Consider the following 18664-nt stretch of genomic DNA (forward strand, 5'->3'; position numbering starts at 1 on the left):
ACAGCACTGAGAGTGTCTGTTACATAATGAGTGCCTATCTGCCCATCCACCCATTTCTTCATGTATTATCTGCCTCTTTCCACTAGAGTTTAAGTTCATAAGGAAAGAGATTTTCCTTTTTCACCACTATCTTCGGCACCTACAAAAATGCTCGGTTCAAGAGGTCCTCAAAACACTTATTTAGTGAGTAAATAATTATCCAGTCTTTTAAAGCTGGTCTTGTGCTGAGCATACTTTCCTCACCAAAGAAGAGCTATAAACCAGATCACAAAAACAGTATCAATTATTTTAAACCCATTTTTTTAAGTTGTAGTCTGTACTGAACAAAGTCCCTTATAAGACTCCTGAAATTGATAGGGTATAAATCTAGTATCTTAACATTTATTTATAAATTATATTCTAAGTCATAAAAATAATTTTTCCTTTTATCAAGTTTCTTGTTATTTTTAGCACATGCTATGAAAGATGTGACTAAGAAGATTAATACTTCAAAAGCACATTATCTGTTGAGTAATTCTAGTGCCACATCCCCTATACTGCAGCAAACTGGGAAATCCTATGCAGAGCTTAGGGTGAAAATCTTCCAGGGGCTGCAAAATTGGCTGAACAGATCCCTAGTAATGCAGATAAACAAAAATCCACACAAAATGAACAACATGGGGAGCATCACACAAGTGTTCACACAAGCAGCAAGTATTCATTAAGTTTTGGTTCTGAACTGAATATTTTAAATCCGCATGCCTCATCAATCCTGTATATTTTTACCAGAAAGGATGCAAAACACTGTTTCTCAGTCCACCTGACAATATGTATTTTTTATGTTATTAAATATATATTTTTGTTATGACCAAATTTAATTCCTTGTTGCCATTCAACTCCACTGCCTTTGCCATCTCAGTTTACTTCCATTGTAACTAAATTTTAAACTGGTTGCTAAATCCCACTGGATCTTTTACTATTTTTGTAGCTTTTAACATTATTGAACAAGCATTCATCGCTTCTTTACAACTCTCACGTCCCTTGGTTTCCCCTGGTATCACCCCTTTTCTTGGTATTGTCCCTCAGGCAGCACTGTTGTTCTCCACTGCCAGCTCCTTCCTTCTCTGCAGTTTCTTTGAAACCTCAGGTTTTAATTATCACACAGACACTAATGACAACCAATTCTAGCATCTCCAGCCAAACTCTCCATAGTCAGGAAGGAGCCTGACTATGAGAACAGTGACGAGGGATCCGCACTGTGAAGCCCAGCAGGTAAAGGCAGGGCAGAATGAGAACTTCTGTTTCGGTGGGGGTGTCAAATGGGAGCAGGGTAAGAAAGGTGTCTGCACCGCAGGATGGTGTTGGAGCCCAGTGGGATGTGGAGGGTGTGGTGGTCATAGTGAGGACTTGCTCTGATATCTGAACCTGCTATGACGAGCAGAGCTGCCAGACCACCTCCAGCAGCCTCACCCGGAAATCTACCATGGCAGTCACACCAGCCGTGCCTCCTCAGGCTCCACCCAGCAAACGACTGAGCTTGGTGGGAATGCTCTGACAGCCAGCTCTGGATGGGGGGCTCCCTGCACCTCAAAACTTGTCTTGACATCTGTTTCTCTGGGGACCTGAACTAACACTCAAGGCATCCATGGACTGGTGTCAAACACACTTGGGATGAAATAAAAATGTTTTGAAAAACACTGCAAAATGGTTAACTTCATTGAACAAAGGTCATTTCATTCTGGAATACTTAAAGAATATCTCCCACTACATAAAGAAATCCAGTGGCTCAGCAGAGGAAAAGTTCTCAACAGGGTATTTGAGCTGAAAGGGGTCCTTTTAAGACAACAGAAGAAAGATTTTGTTGAATACTTTGAAGATGAAGAATGGCTAGAAACTAGCCAATTTAACACTCTCCAGTCTCCATAAGGTACGAAGAAAATACTTTTGACTTCAAGGAAGAAGATTCTTGGATTTAAAAGGAAAATACACTTTTGGAAAACATCATGTTACAAAAAAGAAATGTTGAAATGTTTCCACTGCTGCTCGGGCGTGAGTGCAGAAGACAGCAGCAAGTTTCAAGTCTTATTGGAAACCACCTGGAGAAGCTGCAGAACAAAACCAAACTGATTTTCCTTCTCTTTCAACACACGTGTATCACTGGGCAGGAACTCCTTCTCTGAATCTTCTGACTGTGGGAAGGTGACTTAAGAAAAAAAGGAAGAACCTGTAGTCTTATACATTCAAGATGAGTTTCATTGATCTGCCCAGGCAAGCTCTGGACTTCTGTGAAGAAAAGAATATTCTACTATTTACAAAAAGCAATGAACATTATGCTGCAGTTTTCAACTTCTCACACATCTGAACAATCTTCTTCTATGAACATCAAGAGTAGACTAAGAAAGGTCTCATTTCAGTTGAAAAGGAAATTTGTATGTACTTGCTTATCTCGTGTTTGATCTTGAATTAATATTTCTGATGCAAAAAACAAGACGAATGTAATTTTTACATTAAAAAGGTAAATTAAAGAGGTAAACTCACAGTAAAGAGGAAAATATAATTCCTATTTCTACGATTCAAAATGAACGCTTTTATGCCCATTTGAGCCTATAAAAGCAGTAATTTTCTAACTGCTAGGACTACATTTGAGCCTGATCATGTCACTGAATAAGGAACTGTTTTTTCAAAGTCTTAAATAAATTTGTGTCTTAGGCAATATTTTTATATTCATATTGCTTTGGCTTATGGTTTTAGTTGCTTTACTATTCAACAACGTCAAGAAATTTTCATGTTGTAAATAACATTAATTAAAATCAATTTACAACCTTCATTTAAATTAAATCTGCTGAGCCTACATTAAGAAAAATTAAGTCCCATTTTGGTTTAAGCTAGTTATATGAGATTTATTACGTTTCTTAAGAGTTGGCAAAATTTATGAAATGATAAAAGAGATTAATTTCAAGGAAAGTAAGCTAAGCTTAATTACCAAGGGGTTACATTTTCCCCCAAGAAAAGCTGGCTAAAAAGGTATTTTTAGTTTTAAATATTGGGGGAGGGGAACTACTCTTGCACACACTGTATCTCATTTGGAACTCAAACAGTAAAAATTTGTGGTAAGGCCTATTTAGACAAGGTAAAAAAGGTAAAGTAGTAAAGTTTAAAAAAAAAGAAAAAACTGGAGTTTCCTCAATCTGCTCTATTAACTTGTATTGCAGCGGATACCCTCTGTGGGAAGGGGGGACCATAGAAAAAGAAGAGGCTAATAAATTTGCCAATATAAACATATCCACAGAAAAAGGGCATTCTGTACTCAAAAGAGCACTGATAATCATCAACGAATCATATCTACAATTTACCGGTCAAGCGAATGTACTATGAGCTGCAGATACAACAATTTTTACGTGGAGGTTCCCAAGATCAGAAAACTATTTGAAGTGTCTTCCCAGTGTAAGAAGACTGAGAAAGCCTGAAAGTGAGCATCAGTAATGGGACAAACTGAAATCATGTTTTCCTAATAAGAAGCAATGAGAGTGACACAGCATAACTTCTGGGGTGTTCCTGTCAACAATGCATAACCTGCATCCACTAACGAGGAAACACGAAACAAACCCAAATGAAGGGTCCCTGTTCAAAACAACTGACCTGCAATATGCAAAAGTATTAAAGGAATGAAAATAAACAAAATATCAAGGGACTGTTCCAGATACATGATAAATAAATGCAACCCATTATTCTGAATGGAATCTTATCCGTATATGAGATACTATTTGAACAACTGGTGAAACTCAAATGGGGTCTGAGGAATAGACAATCTAATATACCAATGCTAATGTCTTGATTGTAATGGTTATATTGTGATTATGCAGAAGAATGTCCTTGTTTATAAAAAAAACGGATATTCAAGTGTTTGGGGGTGACGGTGCATCATTTTGGCAACTTATCAAATGGTTCTGGGGTAAAGTAAGTTCTTAGTACTGTACCTGGAACTTTTCTGAAAGTTAACAAAGCGGGGAAGGAGAAATCTAGATATCATTCTGGTTCCCATCATCCCAACCACCACCTTTGCCTGTTCCCACATTCTTCTCACCCAATCTTATCATCACTAAGTCCTCCTACGTCTACCTCCTAAGTAGCTCTACAATCAACCCCACTTTTCTAGTTTTGTTTAATAAGCATGTATCATCTGTCTCTTGCCCAAGCTATCTGAATAACACCGCTAGTAATTTCCCTATCTTTTGTCTCCCACCCCACCCCATCTACCCTCTGTGCTGCTGCCAGAAAGTGAAATGTCAACAGCTCAGTGGCAATTTCTGAACTTTTTACATGCTAAACCCTTTGCTCAAAAGAGGGCAAAATATTAAACAGGTGAAGAGAGAACTTGTGAGAGAAGGGGCGGGGGGATAGTGTGCAAAGACAGAATTAGCAACACGAGAGTGATTCTGCAAAACTTACAAATACTATTCTGGAGGATAAATCTAAACCCCTAAGCACAGTGCACAAGATGTTCCTAAATTGATCTCACCTCTATCCATCTTCAATACGTCTTGGTTTGTCTTTATACTCTTTTCTCATAGACTGTAAACTAAAAACCTTGGTGATTACAGATTTTTAAAATATAAAAATGGAAGTGTCCATCTTAAGCTGTCACCAGGTATTTCTATTTCTTTGTAGTAGTCCAAGAATGAAGTTCCACTGAAAAAAATTCTATTGAGCTAACAGATCCCTCCTACAAGTCTTTTAGGTGGAGCGGTGCTGTCATCATGGCTCAGAGCAGGGGGGTTGTCGGCTCTGGATATGAAAGCTGAAATCTGGATGAGAAAGGTAAATGATAACAGAATTCAGTCATGGAGTAATTCGGTCATTTACCATTCAAATACTGAGTGGAAAAAACAGGTGAATGACAAATAGTTGAGTAAAGAAGATATAAAAGGGTTGATAAACATATGAAAAGGTGCTCAATAACATTAGCCATCAAGGAAATGTAAATTAAAACCACAATTTCCCATCACAAGAATTACAAACACCACCAAATGGTGAAAACTGGAAACAACTGAAAACTCTCTCATACACGGCTACTGGCCACTGCAGTAAACCATTTGGCAATTTCTCATAAAAACACACACTCTATGAGCTAGCACATACACTCTCAGGTACTTAACCAAGAGAAATGTCTACAAATAGGTTTGTACAAGAATGCTTATAAAAGCAGCTTTATTCAGAATAGCCAAAACTGAAAACAACCCAAATACTCATCAAGAGAAGAATGGATAAATTGAGATGTATTCATACAATGGAATAGTACACAGAAATAAAAAAGAATGCACTTCTGATGCATGCAACAACAAAGACGTCAAAAACAGAACGTTAAATAAAGGAGGCCAGATACAAAAAAGCAACACCATATGATTCTACTTATATGATGTTTACAAATACACAAAACTAATCTACAGTGATAGTAATCAGAAAAGTAGTAGTTGCCTAAGTGTGGACTGAATGGGATGGAGTGTGAGAGAAATGTGGGGAGTGATAGAAATTCTGTATCTTGATTGAGGTGTGTTGGTTATGGTTATATAAACATACGTTTGTCATAATTCATCTGTGCATTTCACTTTATATAAAAGCACCTCAATTAAAAATGTGTAATTAATTGAAGACAATGCAAACACTTCTCTTCCTTCCTTGACTCTCCCACTGCTACATGCTGAAGAAGGTTTAGGTCTTCTTTGCTCTGGGCCTGGAACTGGGACTTCCCTACACCCATACCAGATACTATCACATCAGGGTGCCAAGACGAAGGCCAGAACACTGATTTTCCCACTCCAACAGGCACGGAGGCAGCTTCCCCAGGGCCCACAACTCCTGGCACTGACGAGTAAGCAGCACACCGTTCACTGTGAACTGTGCTGTAGGGAGACTTTGGAATGAAGAATAGAATAGGGTCACATGAGCAACTGGACTTGAAGGAACAACATCTGAAGCCACTACACAAAGAGCTGGTGATCACAGGACCAAAGAAAACCAGAATCTGCTAAATTTCAGAAATAACTCAGGATCTTTAAGGAAAGCCTCAACACCGTCACAATGAGCAAGTAGTGACTCAAATTTTTTAGCTCTGGCCTCTCTGCTGCCTCACTATTATTTTACAAATCTAGTGACTGTTTTTTAAATAGTGTTCACAAACTAGTGAGCATAACTTTAGGTTGGCAACTATTGTAGAGCACAAGGGGAGAAAATGTTCTCTTGTTATTTACTTCTTAAATTTAGGAATCCTAATGAAAAGATGCTCAACATCACTGATTGTTAGAGAAATGCAAACTAAAACTACAATGAGGTATCTATCACCTTACACCAGGCAGAATGGCCATTATTAAAAAGTCACAAATGATAAATGCTGGACAGGGTGTGGAGAAAAGGGAACCCTCCTACACTGCTGGTGGGAATGTAAAGTGGTGCAGCCACTGTGGAGGACAGTATGGAGATTCCTCAAAAAACTAAAAACAGACTTATCATATGACCCAGCAATCCCACTCCTGGGCATATACCCAGAGAAAAACATAATTCGAAAAGACATACGCACCCCAATGTTCATATCAGCACTATTTATAATAGCTAAGACATGGAAACAACCCAAATGTCCATCAACAGATGACTGGATAAAGAAGATGTGGTGTGTACACACACACACACACACACACACACACACACACACACACACACAGTGGAATACTACTTAGCCATAAAAAAGAAAACAATGCCATCTGCAGCAACATGGATGAACCTGGAGATCGTCATTCTAAGTAAAGTAAGTGAGAAAGAGAAAGAAAAACACCATATGATATCAATCATATGTGGAATCTTGAAAAAAAAAAAAAAAGCCAGAAAGAACTTATCTACAAAACAGAAACAAACTCACAGACATAGAGAACAAACTTATGGTTACCAGTAAGTAAAGAGGGTGGGAAGGGATAAACTGAGAATTCGAAAATTGCACCCCTTGGGGAGTGATGGAAATGTTAGCTATCTTGATTGTGGTGGTGATTTCATTGGTGTATATATCTATCAAAATTCATCAAATTGTACATCTGAAATATGTGTGGTTTGCTGTACAGGAATCATATCACAATATAGGTGTTAAAATAAATTTAGGAATCCCAGTCTCATTTGCTATTGCTTGATCCCCCCATGCCTGGGTCCCTGGGACGTTTTAGTCAATATGTGTGCAATTAGGACTCAGGTAACTCTTGCCTGGTTTTCCTTTCTTGGTCTCTGAGGCCAAACGAGTACCTCATTTAGATGAATATGCCAGAGAATCACTATTCACAGGTTGACTCTCAGAAACAAGCATTCCATCTTCCTCTTCAAATTCTTGGCAGGAAGGCTGAGTGGACATATTGGGGGAAGATACTGCCTGACTGCACTGCACCCAGTGCACCTTCCGAAAATGTGTATCTGAATTGAAAAAGAAACAATATTTAAATTCTAACATGTGCCAGGCACTGGGGATACAATGCTGACCAAAGATATAAGCCCTGTAACCCAAAAAGCAGAGTACAGTGGCTATAAAGATACTATATTTTTTTTAAATATGAGACAACCATCTACCCTAATCAGACCTTTGTAAGATATATAGATGAGAAAAACTTCTAGAAGTTATATAATCATAGTAGGAACCGGGTAAAACAAACTTCACTGTAGTCCATTTCCATCACTACATACCAATGTCTACAGTGACTGAAAAAGCATCCGAAAAATAAATAAATAAATAAAAGCAAATCCATCACCATCACTAACAAAATAATCAAACATGTAAAATACTCATTTTAATACCAAGAAACAATTACAATACACTTAAAACTATTCTTTCTTTTTTAGTGAAGACTAAGAGCTATTATTTTTTAAATAGTAATAACTACCATGATTTCCTTACAAAGATCTTTTCTAGTTATAATGAAATAAAGCAACACTGTCATGATGATTCAATCAGTAAACTAGATCCCTTATGTAATGATCTGTAATTTTTCAGACAAGAAATTTTTAAAATTTTTCAGGTTATAGAACAGTATTTCTGGACAAACCTAACAAGGCAGTGGTTGTAAAACACTCTCAAACTTCCAAACACCCTCAATTTCAGTACAAACAATGCTGTGTTGTACACTCAATCTAAAACTAAGAAGAAGCATTGTGGGTCGGTCACAACTCGAATTCCTTATCACAATGACGACGGCCTAAGGATTTTACCACTAAACTCAGCCATTCAAATAACCGGGAAGACAATAATGGTGGTCACTGCTCTCCAAAACTGCTGATTTTCAGATCTGTTTGAAGGAATATCTCTTAGAACTTCCAAGTTTCTGGAAAGGATTCCTTCATTCTGAAGTTATTCCTCTCACCTAAGCAAAAGTAGGTTAACTCAAAAGAATAATAATAATTAATTGAAAGTCATAAAAAACATGCCTTAATTTTTCTACTACAGCAGTTTGATTACTGCAGACACAGAAACTAAAATATTAACACGGAATCTCACAGGTGAAGAAGCCTGTTTTATATTCAAACTAGTAAAGATATTCCCACCACATTTATGTAATCAGCAAACATTACAGAGTGCCCACTAGGGACCAACTCTGTGCTAGGTACAGCACATTCATTTAATCTACAACCCTGACATCGTCACTTCCATTTTACAAAACAGGAAATAGCCTTGGATTAAGGTCACTTAGATTACAAAGATTTACAGTTAGTAAGATTTAGTAACATGTTTGAAATTCAGACATGTCTGAGCCAAGGTTTATGTTCATTCCACTAGACCGACCTGTCTTCCAACGTGGCATAATAAAAATCTCGAAGCACCACGAGAAAGGGCACAGGTGACAGTAACATGACATCGCTGCAACTCTTTCATATAAAAGCTCCTCCTAAGATAGGGACCATTCTCCTTTCTCAGAGCCCTAAACATCACCTTTCTTCCAATCAGGTCCTTAATACTTCTTAAGAGTGAAAGAGGTTCTCAGACCAAAAATCTGAACACTGCTGGTCTGGGTGGGCAGGTACGTTATAAGCCATACAAAGATGAATAAATTCTTGAGCTGGAAAGCTTAAGACTATTCTTATTTAACCCCCTGATTTTACAGCTGTAGAAATTGAATCTAGAGATTTAAAGGCCCTGCCCAAGATCGCAACAGCTGAGGAAGGGAAGAGCTGAATTAGAAGGCCTCAGGTCTGCTTGCTAGTAGGTCATAAGCATGGTATGTGAAAAATGGACCTCAAAGGGTATGGTATGTAAGAACTAACACAGATCAAGCGCTTATATCAGCAGGTGTTCAACAAATGCCAGTGTTCTGATGAAAGAGGACCAAATCTCTGCTTAAATCCTTTCCGTGATCGGCAGCCTCCACGACCTGAGCCACACATTGTACTTTTTGATCAACTTTACACTTACTTCTTCCTTTACCAAAGCTGAAATCTCTGTCCTTGAATTTCTACTTGGCATGGCCTCCCTGGTTGCCACAAAAATCAAATTTAATCCTATATGCTATCTAGCTTATTCTTCAAACATAACCACTCTAATTTCACTACATCATTCTTGACGTGGCAAGATTTTAACTCCCCCACCACCCTATTTGTCTTTCTCAAAGAGCTCCAACTGACTGCTTCCCTCCAAGAGAAGAGATATCTGCACTCCCAGGTTCACTGTAGCATGATTCACTGCGGCTATGATACAGAATCAACCTAAGAGTCCGCTAATGGATGAATGGATAAAAAAGATGTGGTGCATATACACATACATACATATACATAGAAACAGAGAAGAAAAGTGACTGCTGGGGGCTGGGGAAAATATGGCAAGGTTGGTAAGAGGGTACAAGCTTTCGGCTATAAGATTAACAATGTCTGAGGATTTAGTGTAAAGCAGGGTGACTATAGTTGATAACACTGTATTATAAAATTGAAATTGGTAAGGGAGTAGAATTTAAATGTTCACACCAAAAGAAAGAGAGAGAAATATGTGAAGTGAGGTAATGAATGTGTTAATTAACTAGATGGGAAAATTCTTTCACAATGTATACGTATATAAAATCACCACAATGTACACTTTACATATCTTAAAATTTTAGGTCAATTATACCTCAATAAAGCTAAAATTAATTTTAAAAAAGAACATTCTGATAACCCAGAACCCCCCTAGTGACTTAACAGAAACTAGCCTGTTTCACCCACAAGGATAGCCACTGTCATGACTTTTAACACCAAGATTAATTTTTCCTGTTTCTGAAATCTATATAAATAAAATAATACATTTATACTCTTGTATAACTTGTGTCTTTTTTAAGGTTTATTTGTTTGTTTTTTGCTCAGCATTATGCACTCTCATTGCTGTATATAGTTTCTATAGTGTAAAAATACCAATGGTAAAAATACCATTTAAAAGTTCTACCTCTGATGGGCATTTGTATAAGATAATCAAGTTTGATAATTGCTGTTATTTGGAAAAATCTGTACTCTTCATATGTTTGACAAATTTTTATTTCTCCAATTAAATTTTTTTAATTACAGTTGGTTAATCATCATCGACAATTTATATAATTTTGGCTTTCAAATATGATCCGAACAGATAAACTAGCATACTCTGGTATAATACACCATTACTACCTTTCCTAAGTGAACTATGATATAGCACTAAGGAATCAAATAGCAAATAAGGGAAAGCATCTCTTTATAAAATTATTTATGTTAGTAAATGAAAAAGAAATGAGAGAATTCAAAGACTAACACTCTGCAATCTCCAATAAATTAATGGATGAAGGCATCGAATATTAACAGCTACTAACATCATAGAAGGAAGGACACCAGACACTAGGTGACTGACTTTTAATGAAGTAACACCACGCCCTGACAGAGGGATCAAACCAAGCCCAATCAAGCCTCTGGATCCAACTGCCAGTTTGAGGAAGCAAAAAGGATGGATGAATGTGCTAAACTGTACTATGTGTATGCAATCAGTCAAATCCAGACTGAAAAACAGATCAAACAGGTAAATTTCAAGAAAGGTATGAAAAATGAATCTGTAGACTAAAACAGACTTAAAAGAAACAGCTAGTCTTTTTTAAATGGTCAAGATTAAACACTAATACCTAGGGAGACATACTTCAGTAAGAGAATCATAAACAAAAGGAAGTGATTTCTGTAAGAGTAACTTCGAGGAAAGGACTTAATTAAAGGAAGGGAAGGGGCTATGATTGAGTCAGGGCACATGGAGGATCTTCTGGGATAGTTGGCAAACTTCTATGTATTGAGCTTTGTGGTAGCTATAAGAATGTATTATCTAGCAATATATTAAAAAAAAAAAGAAGCTAATAAACGGGCAGAATATCTGAGTAAACATTTTTCCAAAGAAGACATACAGATGGCTAACAGGCTTCTAAAAAAGATGCTCAACATTGCTAATCATCAGAAAATACAACTCAAACCACAATGAGATATCACCTCACACCTGTCAAAATGGCCATCATCAAAAAGTCTACAAATAATGTAAACTGGCAAGGATGCAGAGAAAAGGGAACCCTAGTACACTGTTGATGGGAATGTAAACTGGTGCAGCTACTATGGAAAACAGTATGGAAGTTCTTCAAAAAAACTAAAAATAGAACTACCGTATGACTCAGCAATTCCACTCCTACATATATATCTGAAAAAAAACCAAAAATCAAAAAAAACCCCACTATTCGAAAAGATATATGCACCCCAACGTTCACAGCAGTATTATTTACAATTGCCAAGATACAGGAAGCAACCTAAGTGTCCATCAATAGATGAACGCATAAAAAAAGATGTGGGGGGTGTGTGTGTGTGTGTGTGCGCGTGCACATGCACGCGCACACACACACAGGGAGAGGAATATTATTCAGCCATAAAAAAGAAATGAATTTCTGAAAAGAATATGAAAACAGATATATGTATATGCATGACTGGGACACCGTGCTGCTGTACATCAGAAATTGACACACTGTAATTGACTCACTTCAATTGAAAAAAAAAAGGAAAAAGGAAGAATGAAATTCTGCCATTTCCAACAACATGGATCGACCTAGAGGGTATTATGCTTAGTGAAATAAGACAGAGAAAGACAAATACTGTCTGTTATTTATATGTGGAATCTAAAAAATAAAATGAATGAATATAACAAAACAGAAACAGACTCACAGATACAGAAAACAAAGTAGTAGCTATCAAGGGGGAGAAAGAAGGGAGTAGAGGCAAGATGGGGTAGGGGATTAAGAGATACAAACTAGTATGTATAAGGTAAGTTAACAGTGATGTATTATATAGCACAGGGAAATATAGCTGTTATTTTACAGTAACTTTAAATGAAACAATCTATAAAAATACTGAATCACTATGTTGTAGACCAGGAACTATTGTAAATCCACTACAGTATGATTAGAATCTTAATGATTCTAATAGAAACTATTTAGGACAATATTCACTCACTGCTCCTACAGCAGTATAACAGCTGCCAAATTTGCCAAAAATTTAACAAACTTGGGAATGCAACATACAGCTTGAAGCCAGTTAATTTACTTCTAGACACCTCTTCATTCCATGATTCCACAAGCAATGTTCAGAACAGTAATTCACTTTTGCAGCTGGGTAATAAGCCACAGCTGCCAGAGCACTGGGCTTTTCTGGATTTCTTCTAATGTCAAAGAAATCCAGAAAAGTCACTTAATTTTGAAGAAATCTTTAGTATCTCATTTTAGAGTCACAAAGTTTGATTCTATTTTTCTAAAATTCAAAACTCCTGATTATATTAAAGCATAATCATAGACACTCTTTTCAGGTGTATGCTCTACTCCTTTTCCTTACCATTCTAAACAAAGTTTAATTAATCAAGAAATTATAACAAATTACCAAGTATGTGCCAGGAAATGAAGCAGATCTATAACATATAAAAAACAACAATCTTGCCCTTAAGATAGCTCGAAATCTAGTTGGAGATATAAGTAAGTACTACTTGTGCTATCAAACAATTACTTGGTTTTGTGTTATGCTCTGGATATATAAAAGAAGTTCTAAGAAGGAAGAAATCCTGTGTGACCAGAAACATGACCCAGCTCTACACATGAAAGACACTCAATAAATACTAAAAGAAGGAACAAATTAATGAAAAAACTGGTGCAGTTGTGCATACACATAGAACTGAGTAGGGTCCTCAACAACCAGCAACACAAAATTTGCTCCTCGCCAAAGAAGAGCCCTAAAATATATATACACACCTGCAGTATTTCATCGATTCTAAAAGACACATATTTGTTGTCATATCTCACTTCTCAGAAATTGATGGCATGCCGTAATTTAAACAGCAGCATTTTTTCTTTTCTAATAGTTAAAATAAATGTGTACCTCAAGCTTCTTATATTTGATCAAACACATCAATCGATTCTAAACAAATGTTAGCATATGTAATACGATTTCAAAATCAATCACTTCTACATGCAAATTTGGATCCGTAATTATAGCTTTTATTATAACAGCTCAAAAACTTAATGAAAGCCAATGAAACACTGCAATGTCAAATCCTATGAGTTCTGAATCTTACAGTCAAAACATAAAAGAACATAATTACAACCACTACAAACTCATATAGCACATCTTCCATAAAATGTAGAGCATGCATATTCTCCAACGTTACTGCAAATGGTACTGTGGGGTAAATAACTGCACATAATGTAAAAAAATCTCAGTTACAGAAATACTGAAGATAGTCTTTCTTTTTTACACTAAAAGGTAGCAGTCTGGGGAAAAGAAAATAATCTTTGTTGCTGTATTTTTATCTATAAATAGAAAAATAAAATGATGACCATCTTAACAGGTAGAAATTTTACTGAAAAAACAAATAGAAAAGTGTTAACTTCATATTAACCAAATTAATTTCATATTCATTTATAATTACTCTAAAGGAAAACTCTTATAATAAACATAATGCAGTAACATAAAACAAGCAACCTGGCAATATTTTATTTTGACCGAAGGAGATGCCATGTTTTTTCAAAAAATAAACAATGAATTTGCCGATGCCTGACTATTATCAGGTAGCTAGGGAAACATTTTATAGTCTTGGAAAAGTGCAAACAGGCATGAATTAAACTGCTGACACAGCATCCTTCCCTTGAAAGCAGCGCTAGTCTAATTAGAATAGGAACTTACATCAAGGAAAGAGCTTCCCTGCCAATCTTTGGTCATTATCAGCCTCAATATCTGAATAGAACAGAATATGAACTAGTGAAACATAAATCAATTAAGGAAAGAATAAACCTTAAATCAGTAGGAGAACCTGCATGTATTTATGCACCTACAGGTATGTATGTGCGTGTGTAGGAATTATGATAGTCAGGACAGGAATTAAGATAAGAATTACACAGTCAGTGAATCTGACTTTTGCTACATACAGGGATAGTCATTTAATCTTTGCAGTCTCAAGATTCATCACTAGAAAAGGAAGTAACGTTTGTTGAATATCTGCTATATACCAACCACTGTGCTAGATGTTTTACGTAAATTATCTCAATCTCCAAAAGAATCCTACCAGATAGTTAGTATTATCCTCACATAACCAAAGCTCAGTCACCTAAATTTGATTCACTTGGCCAGGCCAAACTCCAAAGCCCTTTTCCTTTACTACACAGTACTATATAAATATAAGCACGAACGTGCACAAATACAGTCCAATACATGACTGATGACACAGCAATGGGATAGCTAGAGACAACTGTCTATTTTTCTACATAACATGTTTCTGTACTGAGAATTAGTCCATTCTTTCATCATTAAGGGATGAGATCAGTAAAATGTGAAAGTCACATTGGTCCAGAAAGAATTTTCTCCAGCATAGTAATGTTTTAAAGCCATCAGGGATGAGCTTTCTCACAGAAAGAGCCTTAGCAATATATGATGACCTTAAGGAAAAAAACCCCTGAAAATCCTGCGGAAGAGAGCAAGCAGAGGCTGGTTAACGGCTTCAAGAACTGCTAGGATTTCTACAATGTCAGACTATCTGGCCAAGCTGTGAGTATAAATAAGCCATGAAAATATTTCCGCATGTTTACCGTAAAAAAGGGGGGGGGGCGGGGTGGTGAAGAGGACAGATAAAGAAGGCTACATCCTGGATAAGAATTTTTAATTTTCACGATTTATCTTAAACAGAATTGAATGCCCTTGTGGACCTACATTTCAAAGGAGAAGACTAACTGACGTTGGGTGCAAATGGTTAGTTATATCAAAATTTTATGAGAACTGTTACCAGTTTTGTTAGTACAGAGATTACAAAGCTGCATAGGCCTGAGTGGCTTGTCCCTATTTTTAGGGTATGATTTTGCAGAACTTTAGGTTTTTTCCAGAGACACATATATTGCTTTACAAGAGGACTGCCAGTATTATGGTATTTAACAAAATCCGGTGTCACCACCTGCTTTATTCAGACCCAGTCTAAGTTCTTCAGTATTTGCTGTTACAGGGGGAAAACCAACGTATACTGAGAGGTTAAGTAAACTTTATTGCTGTTAAACACTTAAGAATTACTTCGTCAAACCAAATCATTGCCCATTTTTATCTTTGCTTTGAGAAATAATAGTTAAGAGTGAAATACTTGGAATAAACAAAAACCAGAAATTAACATTTAAAAATGCAGATTATATTAACAGAATTAAAATATATGATCTCAAAATTATGCTAAATTATTAATTCTACTATATACTATGTACTAAAAAAACAAATATTTTGAGTCAGTTTTTAAATTTTTTTTTAAAATGCCACAAGGAGGATGACATTCCTTACAATAATCATCCAGGTTTTCCCCTTAGGAGTGATCTTTTTATTAGTCCACAGACAGCACACTTGAGATTATTTCCCTTATGAAAATGTCAAATTATTAAGGAGAAAACAGTATTTACCAATATTGGTCACAGAGAATACACTTTACTAAGCTGACTTCCTCATTTAAATCTCTCTCTGCAACATGTGTCTAAGATAACATTAATACTTTAAGAATGTCAAATCCTAATCAAATTTTAACTCTGGTAACATAAGTTACTAAAAGTTATCAAAAACGGAAAGTTATTAAATTTCCACTGTGATAAAACAGAAAACAGGAACCAAAACTAAAGAGTCCTACATAAAATAAAGTATTTAACAACTCGAACTTACACTGCTAAGTATTTTACTCTCCTCATTGAGATGACTGAAGATTTCAGACCTAGGCTCCTGTCAATCTTCTACCTCTCAATCTCAAAAAGTTTTGTTTCTTGACTCCTCCTTCCTTCTCTCCTCTCTGTGAAGAAAAAAGTGATCCCTATCATTTCCAAGACTAATATCAGCCCTTTTGATTTTGTCTACACCATACTTCCTCCAGAAAAGTGCTCTATTAATCATCTCCCTCCTGCTTAAAGGTTCAACTGCTTTAATCTCACTGGTCTCTCTTTCGTGAACATTCTCAAGTACGTGACATTGATTCTTGAATGGAAAACAATGTAAATGAATGAAGCCTTACAAATAGGAAGCTGCCCTAATCCAACTCTATGGATTCAAGAAATAATAGAATTCAGTTTTCTTTTCAATTCACTCTTTAATAAAGCTCTAGTCACAGAATAAAGATAAAGGAGAAAGCAAAAGTCAGTATCAAAATGTGTAATAAGCAAAGGCCATATAGCAATGATTTCTATCTTTATTTTTCAGTAACCAAGGACTTCTTGGCTACTCCAAGATATATTTAAAAATTATCCCAGATATGATTTTAAGAAATGAATTTTAAAAGATACTTTAGAGAATGGACTGCCTATGACTTTCAACAACCAGTCAACACTCTGAAATTTAGGAATTAACTGCCTATAACAGTAGAGACAATATGTTATAAACCTTTGCCCTTATGCTTACTTATTTTTTCTTTTAAAAAATTAAACCAATCTATTTCTGAAACATTATCTTTAAAAGGGTAACACTGTGATTTTTATTTACTATTAATCACAACTTTCGGTGTAAAGAGTAAGATTACAACCCTACCCCCACCCCCCACCCCCAAGTACTGTAATGTAACCTCAATCAGAATTCTGAGACTTTTCCTTCAAAGTTTGTAATTTTACACGTTTACAACTTACATGGATTGGGGGAAAAAATTAGAAAATTAGGAAAACTTTTAAGTGTGGAAGCAAAAGAGAAACAAAAAGGATACACTCGAAATTTCTCTATCACTATCACGCCCTTTTCCAGCCTCAAATAACTTCTTCCTCAGTTACTTTCTTGATTATTCCCAACTTATACAAAATCTAAATCATATCCAATCCTATTCCTAGACACTAAAGGAGATCACTTATTATATATTAATTATAACTGTCACACAAATCTAATCTAACAGCATCCTGATCCAACAACAAGACAAAGCTGTAACATAGTAAACTACTTTCTATAAACCTCTATAGAACTAAACCACAATTACTCATGTCATTTTGTGCCTGATACACACAGTTCTGATTTAAAGGGACAGGATACAATGTACTGTAAAGCCTAGAGTAATGATTTTGCTTGGCAAAGAACACAGGGATAACATCTAGTAAATCCAAGACTAAAATCTATGGCCTTTAGACCCAACTCACTATGACAACCTGCTTCTCCTTAGATGCATTCTCTTTCCAGCTCCTATAGGATCTCCCGTTACCTAATTCATGTAAGCAATTCAGTAACTATGAAACGCTCCTCCTTCTTGCAGGCCTTTCCTTCTCTTCCCTAAAATACAGTTGCTTTTAGGTTTCTGACTTTTCCTTTCTCATTCTACACACCTCCTCAGACTATTATATCCACCCTCATAGCTTCAGCTACCACCTACGGTGAGAGTTCTCAGTGTCATTGGAGTTAAAGATCACTGGAAGGGGCAGGAATGCTTGTTAAAATGCAGATTCCTAGGACCTATGACAAGAATAAAATCTACAACTCCTTCTAAATTCACGTCTTTTAAAACAGCTTCCCAAGGACTTCTCGCCAATACTCCCCAAAAGAATTAACTAACAACTTAAGGTTCCAACAGCTTCTATTCCATACCTATGTTCTGAAATACCTTAACTTTCTTGTTGTCTGTCTTTCCCAATTAGGACGGTAAACTCCCAGAAGGCCATTTTTTACTTCTCCATTTTATGATTTCCAGTGGTTTGCATAAGAAGTTAGCTATTAGCAGACTCTCAATAAATACCAGAATCACACATGTACTGTCCAGATTAGAAGATAACAAATGACTAAACAAAAACCATAAATAATTACTTATTATCTACTTTGCTCCACTCTTTGATAGTCTGAATTAGGAAGGCTTATACTAGTCTTTCTTGTTTCCCAAATTATGAACGCATATCCAAATTTCAGATGGTCCCAGATAAGACCAAGGATAAGAACATGGGCTTTGAAGTTAGACACTCGTGAAGTAAAAACCTAGATCCACCACTTACCATGATCTCAGGGAAGCTTGTAATGGCTGCAACTCTAAAACGAATTTTATAGTTAATAAACAGGTTTTAGGTGAGGATTAAAAGAGATAACATATATAAAGTACCCAACATCTGGCGTTTGGTGATAATTAGAACATGGTAGATGTTATTCTTATTAAGCCATAATTTTTAAAGGAAACAAGGCATATGAAGGTGGGAAGATAAAACTT

At 36.1% G+C, this 18664-nt stretch overlaps 1 protein-coding gene across 8 annotated transcripts in view; it reads right to left on the bottom strand.

The window, feature by feature from the left end:
- FBXW7 (F-box and WD repeat domain containing 7) overlaps positions 1 to 18664 on the bottom strand; it is a 198894-nt gene that overhangs the window by 92705 nt on the left and 87525 nt on the right. The window contains exon 1 of one of the 8 annotated variants that reach the window (XM_032464897.1): positions 16174 to 16297. The exons of 5 other annotated variants lie outside the window; for them this stretch is intronic. The gene's annotated coding sequence lies outside the window, so the exon portion shown is untranslated. Of the gene's footprint in view, positions 1 to 243; positions 256 to 4498; positions 4520 to 16173; positions 16298 to 18664 lie in introns of those variants that run through there. 2 more of the 8 variants (XM_032464880.1, XM_032464922.1) reach the window with 2 other exon arrangements.

The sequence above is a fragment of the Camelus ferus genome, chromosome 2 (genome assembly GCF_009834535.1).
Source record: "Camelus ferus isolate YT-003-E chromosome 2, BCGSAC_Cfer_1.0, whole genome shotgun sequence".
NCBI classification, from domain to species: domain Eukaryota; kingdom Metazoa; phylum Chordata; class Mammalia; order Artiodactyla; family Camelidae; genus Camelus; species Camelus ferus.